This window comes from Bactrocera tryoni, chromosome 2 (genome assembly GCF_016617805.1).
Source record: "Bactrocera tryoni isolate S06 chromosome 2, CSIRO_BtryS06_freeze2, whole genome shotgun sequence".
In the NCBI taxonomy this organism is placed as follows: Eukaryota; Metazoa; Arthropoda; class Insecta; order Diptera; family Tephritidae; genus Bactrocera; species Bactrocera tryoni.
Window position 1 is genome coordinate 20,222,164 of NC_052500.1, and position 16,226 is coordinate 20,238,389.

A 16,226-nucleotide genomic window follows, 5' to 3' on the forward strand; every position below is an offset into this window, starting at 1 on the left:
ACATTGAGCTAGCTAATTGATCCAAAATCACTGTTGACCATTCTAAATTAAGACCCATTCTAAGTTGGTATCTAAGGTCTGGGAGTAAAAACTTCCTCACGGTATGAAGTGTGTCAGCTATTCATTCTATTCGTCGTATAGACAACGCATAAGTATTCTAATGTTGATTCGGATGTCAGCCGGACAGCACTCTTGGCAATCTCGTCCACTATCGCATTGCCCTCGATGCCTTTGTGGCCTCGCACCAAGTAGAGGTGAAGTTGCTTGGTTCTGGTGACACTCTTTACTGCTGACCTGACCTTTCTAAGATACTTCTGATCGATACGCGAAACGAGGTTAAAATCTTAATTTCTGAATCACAGTCCACGTAAATGTGGACTCTGGAGTTTCCTTCTGATGCATTAGAGACTAGCTCCACGGATTTCCCAATAGCAAAGACCTCTGCTTGAAATATACTGCAGTGGTCCGGCATCTTAAAAAGCTATCTTATGATCAACTTTGGACAGTATATTCCCGCACCAACTTAGGCCTCTATTTTCAAGCCTTCTGTAATTTAACATTTTGATCGCAGCTAATATCTAACCATTTTTTTCTATTTTTACTATATACGTTCATGTAGTAGGTGCTTGCCAAACCGCCATTACTCGCCGAGCAATGACCGAAGGTTCTATATGCAAATTCTTCTGCAGCCAATAGTCGTCCAGCTGATTTCACCGCGCAGCTTTCAGCGAAGAAAGCTATAAGTGGCAGGTTTAGCACTAGTTCAAGAGACCACCGCTGCAGTGGTCCTTAAAGAGGCGCTGCGAGCCTCTGAAACCTTTTCATTCTTCCGGTTGGTAGATTTCCAGAAGCCAGTCCACCACACTACTTCACCGTAGAGCATTCTTCTAACAATTTCTACCGTGCAGAGTACCGCTACAGACTTCCTTGGTCCTTTGAGCGTGGTAGTAATAATTAAGGCTTACATTTTTATTGTTGTAACACTTTCCAAAATTCGACTTTGCCTTCCGAAAACTGATCACGTCAGATGGGTTGGATATCTTAGACAATTAAAAAAAATGTAGCCTCATGTGTTTTTGCAGAGAGAATATATTACAGATTGCAGGGTCTATCAGAAAATTTAAGACTGCTGTATCAGCTGGTGGCCTAGAGGTTCCAATACGACAGGACTTTTTTATCGATGAAAAGCATATACAAGTATATATGTTTCTAGTACGATATTGTAGCGACATTTGTTGCGAGCAGAGAGACTCATAATTCAAATTGTAATTTAAGTTACCTCAGAAGTGCTCTGCACTGAAACTGATTGGTTTTATCTTGCTGAATCCTTCAGATATACTGTTTGATGTTGCGCCAGATGTCATCGTAGTCAGTTGGGGTCTTGTTGTGGGGTTGGGGAGTATTATATGATTGGAGATTTCAAGTGTAGCCAGGTCCTTCTCTACCTGGTCTTTCCAACAGAGTGGAGGTGTTCCTTTCGTATGCTCTCAGAGCTGCAGTGTTTTCATCCATTCGGATGAAGGATGAAGCCAAGTGTAGTAGTTCACGCAAGTGAGGAAAGTTCTCTAAGATCAATTCACTTGTTAGTGGCCAGAAACGATTATTTTACATACGGCTGAATCAGCTCACGACTTCCGGTCCATCTGGGTAGTCAAAAAAAAAACATCCGTTTGAAGGCGAGCTAAAGTAAGGAGGCGAATCATCTCTCAACATAGTTGTGGGCTGGGTTTGGGACCCGCCGTAAAACAACACCACAGTGAAAAGGGCACAACAGCCCCGGATGAGAGACCTCCATTTTCATGACGTCCAACAGATGTTAGTTAGAAGTTATCTTACAAACAGATATACGAATAGATTGAAATTTGAACTTGGTTTGAGTACAGTCCCAACCAATTCCAAAAAGTATTTTCGGCTTCACATTTTTTTGGTTTTGAAAAGCCAAATGCAATAAAAAAAAACCCTTAGAATACAAATTTTAAATTTCGACTATATTTATTATTTAATTAAATTATATTTACTCTTTAAAAAAAATAATAATTTCTAAGTGTATGTTGAAATATACATATGTATATTGAAAAATGTGTATATTACGAAAGAAAAATCTTATAATTTTTTACAAAATAATTTGCTATGAAAAACAAAAAAAAATTCCTTCAACAGAATGAATAGCCGCATGAGTCAATGAACGCTGCATACAAATTCGTAGCAAGTGCAACATACTCACGCCAGACGGCGCACAATTGCGTGTTGGAATGCAACAAATAAATTAGAAATTATGTAAGCTTTTCAAATATACGGAATGTGGCATGATTGCGGATAAATCTTAAGCATCAGCGTGTGCGAAAACAATTGCATAATACAGGGGAAGCGACGCAGCATGAAAGTGTTGAAGTAAGAAGGCGAGTGTGTGGCAAGGTCGTTGCTGGTGATTATTCACACACGCGCATTTATGTATGTAAATATTTCGAGAACCCACACTATTTTTTCACAAAGTATTTAATGTTATGCTGCTCTTTTGCTATACTACTGTTATTTTTATGAACCGTTACAACACTTTGTGTCTGGCGAAAGTCCACCAGCATTTTATTAATTATTTTGTGACAAGTGCATGACAATGTCAAAAAAAATATATGAAAAATATATGTAGGGAGTTTGACTTCAGAAAATTTGCTTTATTGCTCGTAGATTATATTTCTTTCGAGCGATAAAATAATAAATTTTAATTAATTTACCACAGAAAGTACATAATTCAACTCAACACAAAAAATTCTTTGAAATTTTTTTGGCTCACAGGGAACAGATTTTAAATAAAATTTAATAAAACTAAAAATGCATATATAAAACAAAAGAAAATAAATAAATAGGTAAATATTATTAAAAAAAACTTGTGCCTGTTTCCGCCCGGGATCGAACCGGGGGCCTTCCGCGTGTTAGGCGGATGTGATAACCACTACACCACGGAAACAGCTGACATCCATTAGTCTCAAAACCAAACACAAATCACTTCACAGAGTTTTTCCAAAACATTAACAAAAAAAATCATTGAAGAACTTGCTCTTGTGCACCTTAGACAGCAGATGTCGCCCAACTATTATTAGCAAAGTCACAAACCAATAGCAAAGTAGCCAAAAGATGACGATTTTTAGATGTGCTTGTCATATATTTATTATTATTATATTTATTTCAAGAAGATCTAATTGTAAATAAACAATCCCTTACAACTGGAGCTAGGTCCTCCGTTTTCAATGCTAACCATATAGCTATAGACAAAGAATGTGGATGTTCAGTTCTAGGTGTTGTTAATATATCTTTCAAGAAACAGAACCGAGTAACAAATCTCTTTCAGGTATTAAATAAAAGTTGTCAGAATTGAGGTTAAACAGAATGGAGTGCATTAGTCATAGACAGTCAAGCGGCACTCAAAGCGATCTCTGCGTACCAGATCAAATCGATATTGGTGCCAGAGTGTATAAAACGGCTGAACAGTCAATAAGATCCTAGACCAAGTTCACCTTATTGGATGCCCGAACATAAGATTATAGCCGAGAATGAACTGGCTGATGACTTGCCCGTTCCGCAGCATCCAGTAAAATCGTAGGACCCGAACTTTTCATTGCTGTTAGCCTTCATACCATAAAGGAACTGCGCCGCAAGGGTGAAGGAGTGGGCACGAGGGGTATTGGCAACAACTCCAAGGCAACCGCCACGCCAAGTTGCTAATGGGCGGATACAATCTCAAAAGACAAACTCAAGCACTGGCCATTGTTAGCTCAAGAAACACTTATATAACATAGACCTAGCTTCTTTTGCAAATTTCCGGTTTTGCGACATGGAATCTGAAACTTCCAAACATCTGCTAATTGACTGCTGAGCAGTCTGTAAGCGCAGGTTAAAAGCCCTTGGATCCAGGTTTCGAAATAGGGATCACAACGCCTCTTTGCTATTGAGAATTGTAATTTAACATTATGCTGGGACTAAGTGAGTTCTTATGACTTAGGAGAGAGCACAATAGACCTTAGATCGCGGTGCAATCCTCATTTATTTAGTTAATCTAATCTAATCTAATTGGCCTTCTATGTTTAGGAATGAAAGAGTATGTTTATAGCTTCATAAGTCAAAACTTTTTAAAAATGTAGGAGAAAATGACAAATTTTATATTATTGGTCGTTCACTAAGTAATTTCGTGAAATTTAAACACGATTTTTTTAGTGTGTAAAACATTTTTAGGATTATAATTATAAGTATGTATATTCTCCATAATGATCCAATAACTGTTATTAGCATTCGGGCAAGAGACTGTTTCCACGCTCATAACATTTTTGATTCTTCCAGACAAAAAACTGGTACAAGTGGTTTTTGACGTCTTGATTTGAGTTGAAGTTCTACCATCCAAAAAATGTTTCAGAGAATGGATAAAGTAGTAGTCCGAAGGTGCCAAGTCTGGACAATATGGTCAGTGTGGTCGCACATCCCATTCAAGTTGCAAAAACTTTTGACGAATCATCAAACTTGTTTGAGGTCTCGGAATATCTTGATGGAACATTACAACTTCTCTATTGATCAATACTGGCCACTTCTGTCTTGTACATTACGCAATTTGTCCAGCTGATCGGAATATACTTCAGAATTGTTCGTAGGGCAGCAAAAGCTCAAAATAAACGATCTCTTTGAAATTCTACCAGACAGACAGCCTAATCTTTTTTTTATTTTTTTTTTGTGACTATCAGCCTTTGTAGTGGTTTAAGCTGGTTCATCCCTTTTAGACCATGATCTCTTGTGCTTTACATTCTTGTAAACAATCCAATTTTCGTAGCCAGTAACAATGCGCTTTAAAAATGGTTTACTTCTTTGATGTTTTGATAGAAAATATCACAGTCACCAGTCGACGAAGCAAATTTCGTTCTGTAAGAACCTTGGGCACCTATGTAGATGTTTCATGTGCTTGTGAACAGTCGAGTTAATTTAATTTATAATTTTATCTTTCAGCAAACTCTCAAGCTTCTTCTATATACATATACTTATGTATATATTATAATTTTCGCCTAGCTTGAACTGCATTTTTGCCTTTTGATAGTAAAACAGTAAAATATATCGAAAAGGCTGTTTCGATCTTCCATCTTCGATAAGGCACCAAATGAAAATTATTTAAGAAAATATTTTACAAAAAGCCTTACTAAATCAGCTGTTTAAATATAAAATGATAAAGCGGTTAAGTGTGAAGTTGGCTAGGAAGAAATTCAATAACAACAGGGACATGGGACGACCCAATATATTACACATTATGCTTGTATATAAATATAATACATAGATCTAAAATGCCCTTAAGAGAGAAAATAAAAACTTCTATCAGGCATGCTCCAAAATATCAATATCAAAGTTCTCATAATCGAAATAATAATATATTTTTGATACTGGTATATTGTCTTTTCTGGATATTTTTCTTTGTCGATGCTAAAAGCACTACGCATTAACTTTTTGAAATGAATTCGAATACATATGAAACAGTCTGGGAACACATTTATTTCGTATCAAAAAAAATTTAACATAACTGATACATTAACTTTATGAAAAACAAGTAAGGAAGGGCTAAGTTCGGGTGTCACCGAACATTTTATACTCTCGCATGGTAAAGTGATAATCGAGATTTCATAATACGTCATTTACATATTTTTCAAATACCGTATTTTTGTATAGTTTTATTCCGCTATCATCATTGGTTCCTAATGTTTATACTCGTATTCTACAGAGAAGGCATCAGATGGAATTCAAAATAGCTTTATATTGGAAGAAGGCGTGGTTGCTAACCGATTTCACCCATATTTCGTACATGTCATCAGGGTGTTAAGAAAATATTATATACCGAATTTCATTGAAATCGGTCTAGTAGTTCCTGAGATATGATTTTTGGTCCATAAGTGGGCGGCGCCACGCCCATTTTCAATTTTTAAAAAAAGCCTGAGTGCAGCTTCTTTCTGCCACTTCTTCCGTTAAATTTAGTGTTTCTGACGTTTTTTGTTAGTCGGTTAACGCACTTTTAGTGATTTTGAACATAACCTTTGTATGAGAGGTGGGCGTGGTTATTATCCGATTTCTTCCATTTTTGAACTGTATATGGAAATACCTGAAGAAAACGACTCTGTAGACTTTGGTTGACATAGCTATAGTAGTTTCCGAGATATGTACAAAAAACTTAGTAGGGGGCGGGGCCACGCCCACTTTTCCAAAAAAATTGCGTCCAAATATTCTTCTCCGTAATGCGATCCTTTGTGCCAAATTTCACTTTAATATCTTTATTTATGGCTTAGTTATGACACTTTATAGGTTTTCGGTTTCCGCCATTTTGTGGGCGTGGCAGTGGGCCGATTTTGCCCATCTTCGAACTTAACCTTCTTATGGAGCCAAGGAATACGTGTACCAAGTTTCATCATGATATCTCAATTTTACTCGCTACAGCTTGCACGGACGGACGGACAGACGGACAGACGGACGGACAGACGGACGGACAGACGGACGGACAGACAGACATCCGATTTCGACTCTACTCGTCGCCCTGATCACTTTGGTATATATAACCCTATATCTGACTCTTTTAGTTTTAGGACTTACAAACAACTGTTATGTGAATAAAACTATAATACTCTCGTTAGCAACATTGTTGCGAGAGTATAAAAAAGTGTAAAATAAAAAAAGTTCTATCTGTTTCCGCCCGGGATCGAACCGGGGGCCTTCCGCGTGTTAGGCGGATGTGATAACCACTACACCACGGAAACAGTTGGAATTAGTTTGTCAGAGACGCTAGTGGTTCTGCGCCAACTATTTGCAGGCAAAGAATCCAACTACTTTATTTATTCACAGTATATACGTATATACATATGTATATACTTTTATACATATATACTTTATGGGTTCATTTGCGTGTGCTTCAATGAATTGCAAATAATTTCATGTGTGTTTTGTGCGGTATTTATTACCATTTTATTACTTAACCGAGATAAGATTAAGTAAATTTAATATATGTATGTATAAATAATAACATAATATATAAATGCAATAACATATCGGCTGATAGGTGAAATAAATTCAAAAAAGAAATATATGTATATTTTTTATTATTATAAATATGAAATAAATACATAAGGTAACCGGATAATATGTATTAAAATTGCGCAATAAAATTATTGCCAATGAACCAAATTTTAGCTCAAGCTTAGCAATACGAGATAAAAGTTGCTTTCAATTCACAAACTTAACAGAATGGCGAATCGAACAAACTACTGGTGCAAGTCAAAATACTGATATAATTACACAGATATACCTAGAATAAAATGGGGTCATAACAATTTAGTGAGGTATTTATACGGAAGAAATAATTATTTTGAATTTAACTCGATACCTTTTTGTTGTTGGGTTGACATGGAAATTTTTGAACAAGGGCACTGAACACAAATAAAGCGAGCAGACACATTCTACCTCGAAAAAATTTAACTTCGTAAATGGTAAATTAAACTTTCGTGAATCCTTTGAATAAAAACAGAGAGGATTAAGTAATGTAAGCCTTTGGCCAGTCGAGAGCGTACCGAAAATTGTACATTCTATCGACTCCAGACGAGATACTTCTGCAAAAGTTACGTATGTAGATTACATTTTATATTTCGAGATGTGGCAACCCGGGTGTTGCAATGTCGCAACTCACAACATTATGGTAAGTTTAATATTCTTCGTGTTATATATGCTCAGAACTATTCAACATACGAGCGCTACTTGTGTTATTTACAGTAACTTAAAATATTCATCTCGGCCAAAAACTGGAATTAAATCACGAACATTTTCGCGCGCTTACTTTGTACAACTTTCGACGTGGATTAGCTAAGAAACAATGCATCGATGAACTTAATTAAATTTTTGGCGATGATTCTCCATCAAAGGCCAGTATATGGTATCTCGATGGTATTAAGAGTTCAATCGTGGCCGTAGATCACTCTAAGACGAATCAGGAAACTCAACTGCCAAAGATCAATCTTTGCCACGACAGTGCGAGCTTTGACACAATGACCGAAACAACTGCATTTTTTAGCTCTCAAAACATCGATTTGATGAGTCGTCCTTCATATAGTCCTAACTTGACACCGAATAACCTCTTTTTATTCTCGTACGTAAAAAATACAAAAAGATTTTCGACAAATGAATAGGCGATTGAACGTTTGTTTTGGAGATACCACAATCAGAGTGGCAAAAGTACTTCGACAATTGTTTCGCATAACAGATATTATATCTTATTATCTGTTAGATCCTCCCAATTTCGATCCTGAGATTTTATGGTTATACATTACTCAATGATTTAGGACTTATAAAAGACTTCATGTAGAAAGCTTTTCTTGTGCTTTCAAAAGCTACTTTGGACTTCATATAGAAAGCTCTTTTTAAGCTTTTGAAAGCTACTTTAAAATTTATGGACTTAATATAGAAAGCTCTTCTTGTACTTTTGAAAGCTACTTTGGACTTGATATAGAAAGCTTTTCTTGTGCTTTTGAAAGCTACTTTAAAATTTATGGACTTCATGTAGAAAGCTTTTCTTGTGCTTTTGAAAGCTACTTTGAAATTTATGAAAATTTTTTTCCATTGAAAGAAAGTTAGTCTATTTAGACGTGATTGGTTATAAAAGTTGGTAGGTAGATTGAAAGGTCGGTTGTAATCCAAATTATTAAACTTTTCGTGATTGAAAATGGTATCATATTATTGGAACATACCACAAGGTACAGAATTGGACCCATCTAATATCCCCACAAAGCTGAACTGAATCAATAAAGCAGCGTCCATTCGAGTACTTGATACCAGATTAAATTTTCTGTACTTCAATGTTAATAATGTGCACCAGCAGCAGCTGCCACATATGCACCCACGGCTGACCAAACATACTTTTCTACTCCGGAAGTTGATTTTATCACATGCTGACCATTAAAATTTCGCTGCAACCGAAACGGCAAATCACAAGCGGTAAAAATTTTAAAACCCTTTTGAGTTGAAGACGAAAGCAAACATTTGTCACCCAACATGTTGCAACATGCAACCTGCATCCTGGCAGCTATTAAATGTACATGCACATCGAATGTACAGGATTTTCAAATTGAGGTGATTGTAATGGGCGAACTGTTCTACAGCTGTTCTATTCTCGGGGCCTCTTTGTATGCAGTTCAATTAAACACTAAAACCTGCATTTAAATTAATGACACTCTGGACCACAATGCGTGTGCTTACGAACGCACAAACATATGTACATATGTATATACTTCGTTGGTTATACTTGGAGTAATTGTATGGCTAAGCGTTTTATGGCCTTTTGCGGCAGGCAGCGTTGCATGAAAAGGACCTAAGAGTAACTATCTACATATAGCCACATATACTGCACATACATATAAATATAATGAATACATACATATGTGCACGTATGTATGTATTGCTCGCTGAACTAGCAGCTGCTGACTTTTGCCACCACAGCCCTTTTTCATTTGCTCCGCTTACTTTTGTAGTTGCAGTTGCCACCTTTAAAATTGTTGTCGTAATACGTGAGGTATGTGTGTCTATACATCAACAATCGGACAGCTGTTTATTTTGGTTTTGTTGACCTTGTTTTGCCGCAAAGTCTTCACGGGTCGCCTGATCGGCCGCGTTCGTTAGTTGTCCTGTGCATTGTATTGTGTAGAGTACGCTTGTAAATATGTATGTATATATTAATTGCACATATCTGCAACATTTTCCCGTCAATTGTTTGAAGTTTTGTGGCCTAAATGTTGCATGTTCATTGCAAGCGTTCTCCATATCCTTTTTATGTCCTGTTGCCAATTGCTTGTAATAATAATGTTCAATTCGATATTGTTGCTGCTGTTGGTATAAAAGCAGAACCGCAAGCTGCTAGCTGGCTAACTGGCGAACTGACTGCATCACTTCATTCCTACCTTCCTGGCTTCCTGTGCGCTTAACTGCCTTTCATTTTGCCAACAAATGAAGTGAAAGTCAACTAACTATACAACTGCGGCACACACATTATCTATGTATGTACATACAAACAATCAAATATACATGCAAGTAATAGCAGCAATTTTCATGTCCAAAGTGTTGGTGCAACACTTCGTGCAGGATCTTATTAGCCTTTAAGGACAATAACATGAAAAAGTGTCACACAAAATGTCCCGAAATATAATTAATTGGAAAATTGACAGCTTGATTGACACCTTTATTTAGAACATAACATAAGAGACAGCAGTGAAATTATATTGTAAAAAATACGAAATTTTGACTGAGACCTAACTACGTTCAGCATCGCAATGCAAGCTGCAATTGGAGATAAGGCATGTGTTTTCACTCGGCAGAATTAGTTTCGTATATAAAAAGTATTTCGAATTCTGTTTGAAATAGCAGAAAAACAAGTACAAGAAATATAAGTTCTCATGTTTATTTTTAGTGTAAATTATAGCCCCGAGTTCAATAATTATTCCACGTATACTTAACAAAATTCCATAATAGCGCATAAGCCGGTTTTTTGATTTTATTTCCTCTTTGAGTTATCTGTGAAGCTCTCCATCAACTCTAGCTTTAGACTACTAGACCACTGTAGTGCTTTTAAGCGAATATGACTGCCATTTGGGTAGCAGTAGATGTTCCTGCAGTTTCTTTCAGAGAAGTGTGCATTCACTACGATAGTAGAAACTGACTTTGATTTCGCTTACAGACGATCAAAGCTGGTCAGAAATGCAGAGGCATCAAACTCGCGGACGACACACACACTTAACAAATTTTTGGAATAAAGATTGTAAACCCTTCGTCGTTCTATGAGGATCTGGTAATAGAATTTTATGGGTTTTTGGGTATCAAAAAGAATCAACGGTCATAGTCAGATCCAACTACCTTTGGCGTAAGGATCAACCCTATTATCCTAACCTGTGTTATCTCGGAACAAAAAGCGAAGTCAGCAGTCGGTTTAGACTAGAGGGCATAACAACAATGTCATCTAACTCGGAGCTTACTACTGTAGTTGGGGTTTCCAGACATCTCTTTAGTAGAGGAGTTTGCCATTAAGGTAACAGCAATATAGAGCATCAATGTACAAATTTAGAAAAGTAAATAAATCCGATATTAGTCTCGAGCTCACTAACCGTGCACTCAGAAGAATAGGCTTGCTTAACCTCATTGTCGATTGCATCGAGCTATTTAGCCCAATGGATACTAGCCCGCAATGAATATTGAAATATGTAGTAAACTTCACTTTGAATCATTAATACATATCCTTTTCAGAGTCCACATCCACTTTATACCTATAGGTATTAATTTTTGCTTCTGCGAAAGGGCAGGAGCTCGATTAGTATTCTCAACTACTGCGAGGTTACAGCACGTTGGTACCTGGTTTATGGCACTGAGTTAAATAGTCTCGTTTTTCGAAGGGCGCAGAAAACACCCTGGGAGCAGAGCTGAAATTGTACAAGACCGCAGAGTCGATTCGGCCACGTTAGCAGCAACTCGGACTGACGTTAGAAGAGACTTGGCGCTTTTGAAAAGTTCCAAGAAGATTCGACATTTTTCGTTCAGCTCAATGGATGCGTAAACGAACAAAATTTCCGTATTTGGGACGAAAAGCAACGTGAAGAGATTCAAGAGCTTCCATTTTAGCCAGAAAAAAGAACGGTTTGGTGTGGTTTGTGGGCCAGTGGAACCATCGTGATCGTGTTCTTGGCGACATTTCGTTTCAACAAGACGGCGCCACTTTCCATATATCGCATCAATCAATGGTTTTATTGTGAAAACGCTCCGGTCAGCAGATAACTTCAGATTTTGAACCCGTCGATTGGCTGTTTTATTGAATTCAACTGATTAACTTTTTTGCTGCTTTCAAATGTAAAATTTTCGATGCAAGCAGAAAAGTGACGAAACGAACATCGTTATTGATTAAGCCGGAAAATGCCTGCAACGGAGACATTGAAATGTAACAATCAAGTTGACGAAATACTTTGAGTGGATAAGATATTTTTGTACACATATGTAAAAACACCCATACTAAAATCACCAGCTTACTGATAGAACCCACTGAATGTCACTGAGATGCTCTACACATGGCAATACAACAAATTTACAACAACAACAACACAACAGGCGCAACACCACACACGCGCAAAAGCGACAAACAGGATTACCACGATGCCTAATGATGCCAGCCACAATTACGTCAGGGACTGAGGGTGCCATTAATAATAGCAAAAACAGGTTCTGAGAGGGCGGCCTGGAATGCATGGGGTAAACCAACGGCAAACAGATGCATCTTAGTAAGCGTGTATAATACATATGCCGTCTACAAATTATTTTACGGCAGCTCGGCAGATTCAAATTACTATTCAGCACAATAAATTAATGTTGAGGACATGTACGGATATTCATGAATATGTGTGTAATGAAAGAACCGCTTCTGGGTTGCATTTGAGTGCGAGCATCAAATTGCAAAGATCGTTTTTACGCCGACTGCACACCAAACAACTCAAGTACCTGCACAAATTTTCAGACGCCCGTGCCGACGAAAAATAAAAATGTCCTTCATGCTTTTGTTTACGTCCTAAGCCGTTCAGCCACGCCTAAAAGTATGCGTTATTGTTATTTGCTTTTAAATTTTGTACCGAAATTTTCAACTTATGTTTTTTTTACAGAAATTCGAAACTTTGTCCTACCACTTGGGCACCTAACGAAAAATTGCTGAGGGCAACCCTTATACACGCTTAATTTTCCACTAAGTGCAACCACCCAACATCACAATGAATTCTAACAGTTGCGCATGTGCATTAAGCGAAGTTGTTGTAAATGCTGAGTAAATAGTGTTTTTATCTTTTTCGCATTGGCATTGACTTTCAGCAACATTTGTCAGCAGTTTATATTATCCTACGGCGATATGAAGGTATAAATTTCGCCTGTTTAACGGTGCCGCCACAGTTAAGTTGTAATTCTAAATGTTGCGGTTACAATTGGATTGATGATGCTATACTACGAAGCGTAAGAGGTCGAAGTGTGAAGGGGTTGAACTTGAGTTTTGTGTAAACAATTCCACTAAAATATCTGAATTCAAAACAGTTGATTTGATGGCCCAAAAGAACATATGGCACCATTAGCAGTATCTTCTTGCCACAGCGTACGATGATGGTAGTTTGTGATGCATCTAAATTGTTTTTAGATCAGATTTCAGCGAATGAAATGAGTATTCTATTATCTAACGAAAAAGTCTTTGTAAATTCAAATACAACGATCTGAATACGTTCTAGATGTTAGGTAGAACTGTTGTCTTTGCTGTCGTTGTAGCATCAAAAAACATTCCCTAAATAATTTGAGGAATGCTGCAAAGGTCAGATATATTTATATATGCGGTTCCATTAACAAATATATACAAATATCTTAGAGACGGTCGAACTCTCTCCTGATCTTTATACATACATAAGCTTCGCTGTCATTCGACAAGTGCATTGATTCTCAAGTTTAGTACAATATCGCCTTGAAAACGGATCGATGGATTCGAAAAATGTTGGAATCTTCAAAAATTTTTCTCAAAATTTTGATTTTGAGCACAACCAAGAACCTTAACTAAAACCACGATACTAAGGAGAATACATTTTTCCTTGTAACGAAAAAAGTTGCAAGACATGCAATATTGTGAAAAAGTTTTCAACGACGCTCACAATAAATTCAGAACAGACGCAACAATACTTTAATTCTGCCACAGACAAACCACATATTTATATACACTTTTCCAATAAGAGAAGCACAATTGATACAACTCAGTTCTGAATATACAAGGTGCGTTCCAAAGTAAACAGAACTTAAAAAGTGCAGAATAAATGTTTTTTCAGCAAAACTAGTTCTTATTTTATTCAAAATAGTCTCTTTTCAATTTCAGCTGCAGCTTTTTTGCACGGATCCAAAAGCATATCAGAAGCAGAGTATTTTAGCTCGTTGGCCGGTATAGCCGCGCCAATAGTATGTCAGTGGCATAAAGCGCAACGGATAGCCTCTACGATACGCAAAACGCTTTCCTTTCATGGGCAAAAGCATTTTTCCGAAAAGGAAGAAATCGTACGATGCCATATCAGGTGAATACGGGCAATGGTTAATGGTTAAAATGTGAGTTTTGGTCAAATAATCGGTCACAATGATGTTCTTCGAATGTTGGATTTGATAAATCGATGTTTTGGCGATGATCAATTCCATTTCCATGAATCTCAATGATGATTTCGGCTGATTTTTGATGAATTCACACACATTTTCGATGGAATTTCCAGTGAACACGGATTTTGATTGGCCCACATATTGATTGTCATTTATGTCCTCACGACCACTTTGAAAACGTTGAAACCACTCGTGCACTCTGCTATGGGATAGGCAATCATCGCCATAAACTTGTTTCATCAATTGAAACGTTTCGGTAAAAGTTTTACATATTTTAAAACAAAATTTAATGTTGGCTCTTTGTTCGAAGAGACACTTTGTTTTAAAACACAATAACTTCACTTGCAATCAATGAAATGTCATGAAATTCTCACTAGACATTCGATAAAGATAGCATCGACATATAGATGGCGCCACCAAGGGGTGCTAGATTCAAAAAGTCCTGTTTACTTTGGATGGTAGCTTCTTGTAAGTTACAATCAAGGCTTCATAGCTGTCAATAAATTTTTCAAATTAAAATCTTTCGAATACAATGCTGCCAATTGTCTAGATATGTATATTAATTGTCAAAGTTAAATTGAGCGAACTAAACTAAATTACTTAATTTACAACATAATTGAGCTGTTAAAGAAGTATTATTCAACAGGGTGAGGCTATTGCTAAAATGTGCATTTTAAACTAGTTACATATGCAGGGCTTTTAAAGGATACTTTGGAACATGAAAAAATCATATTCTTAAAATTAATGAGATGTACTCCTAGATCCAGATATGAATGTAAAGTGAACCCTATTTGGAATTTAACACAAAGCTTGCATCTGGAAGATAGGAGTTCAACCGATATAAAATTAAGGTTCTTAACCGTTGATAGAATACTATGCATCTGAGTGTAAGCTAAGTTATAATAGCTGTGAGGACTAATGAAAAGTGGGCAAACAAGTAAAAACACTAAATCAACACTATTTGCGAAATATCTTTCAATATTTTCAATGTATAGTAGGTGCCTGCATGTTTGTACTTTGAAAAAAAATTTTCGATTATTTTATCTTCTCACATCCACTTTCATTAATATTGTGAAAACGGTTTGGTAACGATGAAGAAACAGACATGACTTAGTATAAAATTGTAAAAACATAAAGTGTGCTTAAAATATAATTTGAGGACTTCCACGCCTGTGAATGCATGACAGCCGTATGGATTTAAAACTTGTCAGGGGTGAGCCTAAAGTTAAAGAAAATATTTTTTCGACCAACCATCTGATCTCAATATTAAAGGGAGATATCTTACCTAAGTGCATTTCTGATAAGAGATTTTAAGAGTAACTTAGTAAAGGCCGAATTCGTGTATAACTCTTACTCGTTCAAAAATTCGAAGTTTAATATTTATTTTTCACACGTAAAATTAGAATTCACGAGCATAAAGGCAATCAAATAAAATGCTCATAATGATATCTACATACGCATTTAGGTATTCTTGTTTATTAGCAGTTTTATGCTCTCAAATTACTTTTTTTGGAAATCAATCAACTGTCAACGTGTTTTCATCATTTATAACAATAATTAGGAAAAAGGAATAGTAAAGATATAGAGAAGTAAGAAAATATACCGCAATATTTAATTATCTTCATTAGGGTGGTTCTTAAAATATCGAATAATTTTTGCTGTCCGCAACAAGTAGCTGTATTTAAACGAGTAGCACTGGTCAAAGTTCTTTAAGCAGAGTAAAGACAACTTCTCTTTACTCTACTAGTTTTTCGAGGCCAACATTTATATGTTATATTTTTGATCGCAATTTTCTTTTAGTCTATATACAGAGAAAATAATATGTTTGCTACTCTCAACCTTTAATAACCAAGAAAAACGATCAAAACATGCTTGTGATGTATACGTCTATAGCGATAGCGATTTTTGATGGTAAACAAAGAAAAATGTACAAGTATATATAGTACAAGTATATATATTTTTTTGGAAAAGAAGAAACTGAACCTGCTTTATGTTCAAAGAAAATTATAAAAAGAACAGAAATTCGCCCGCAGTAA

The 16,226-nt window shown here is 36.3% G+C and overlaps 2 non-coding genes across 2 annotated transcripts; both read right to left on the reverse strand.

The window, feature by feature from the left end:
• Window positions 1-2,892: 2,892 nt before the first annotated feature.
• Window positions 2,893-2,965, reverse strand: Trnav-aac. The gene has a single exon. It is a non-coding gene; the product is annotated as a tRNA-Val (tRNA).
• Window positions 2,966-6,697: 3,732 nt separating this feature from the next.
• Trnav-aac lies at window positions 6,698-6,770 on the reverse strand. The gene has a single exon. It is a non-coding gene; the product is annotated as a tRNA-Val (tRNA).
• Between the last annotated feature and the right edge of the window lie 9,456 nt (window positions 6,771-16,226).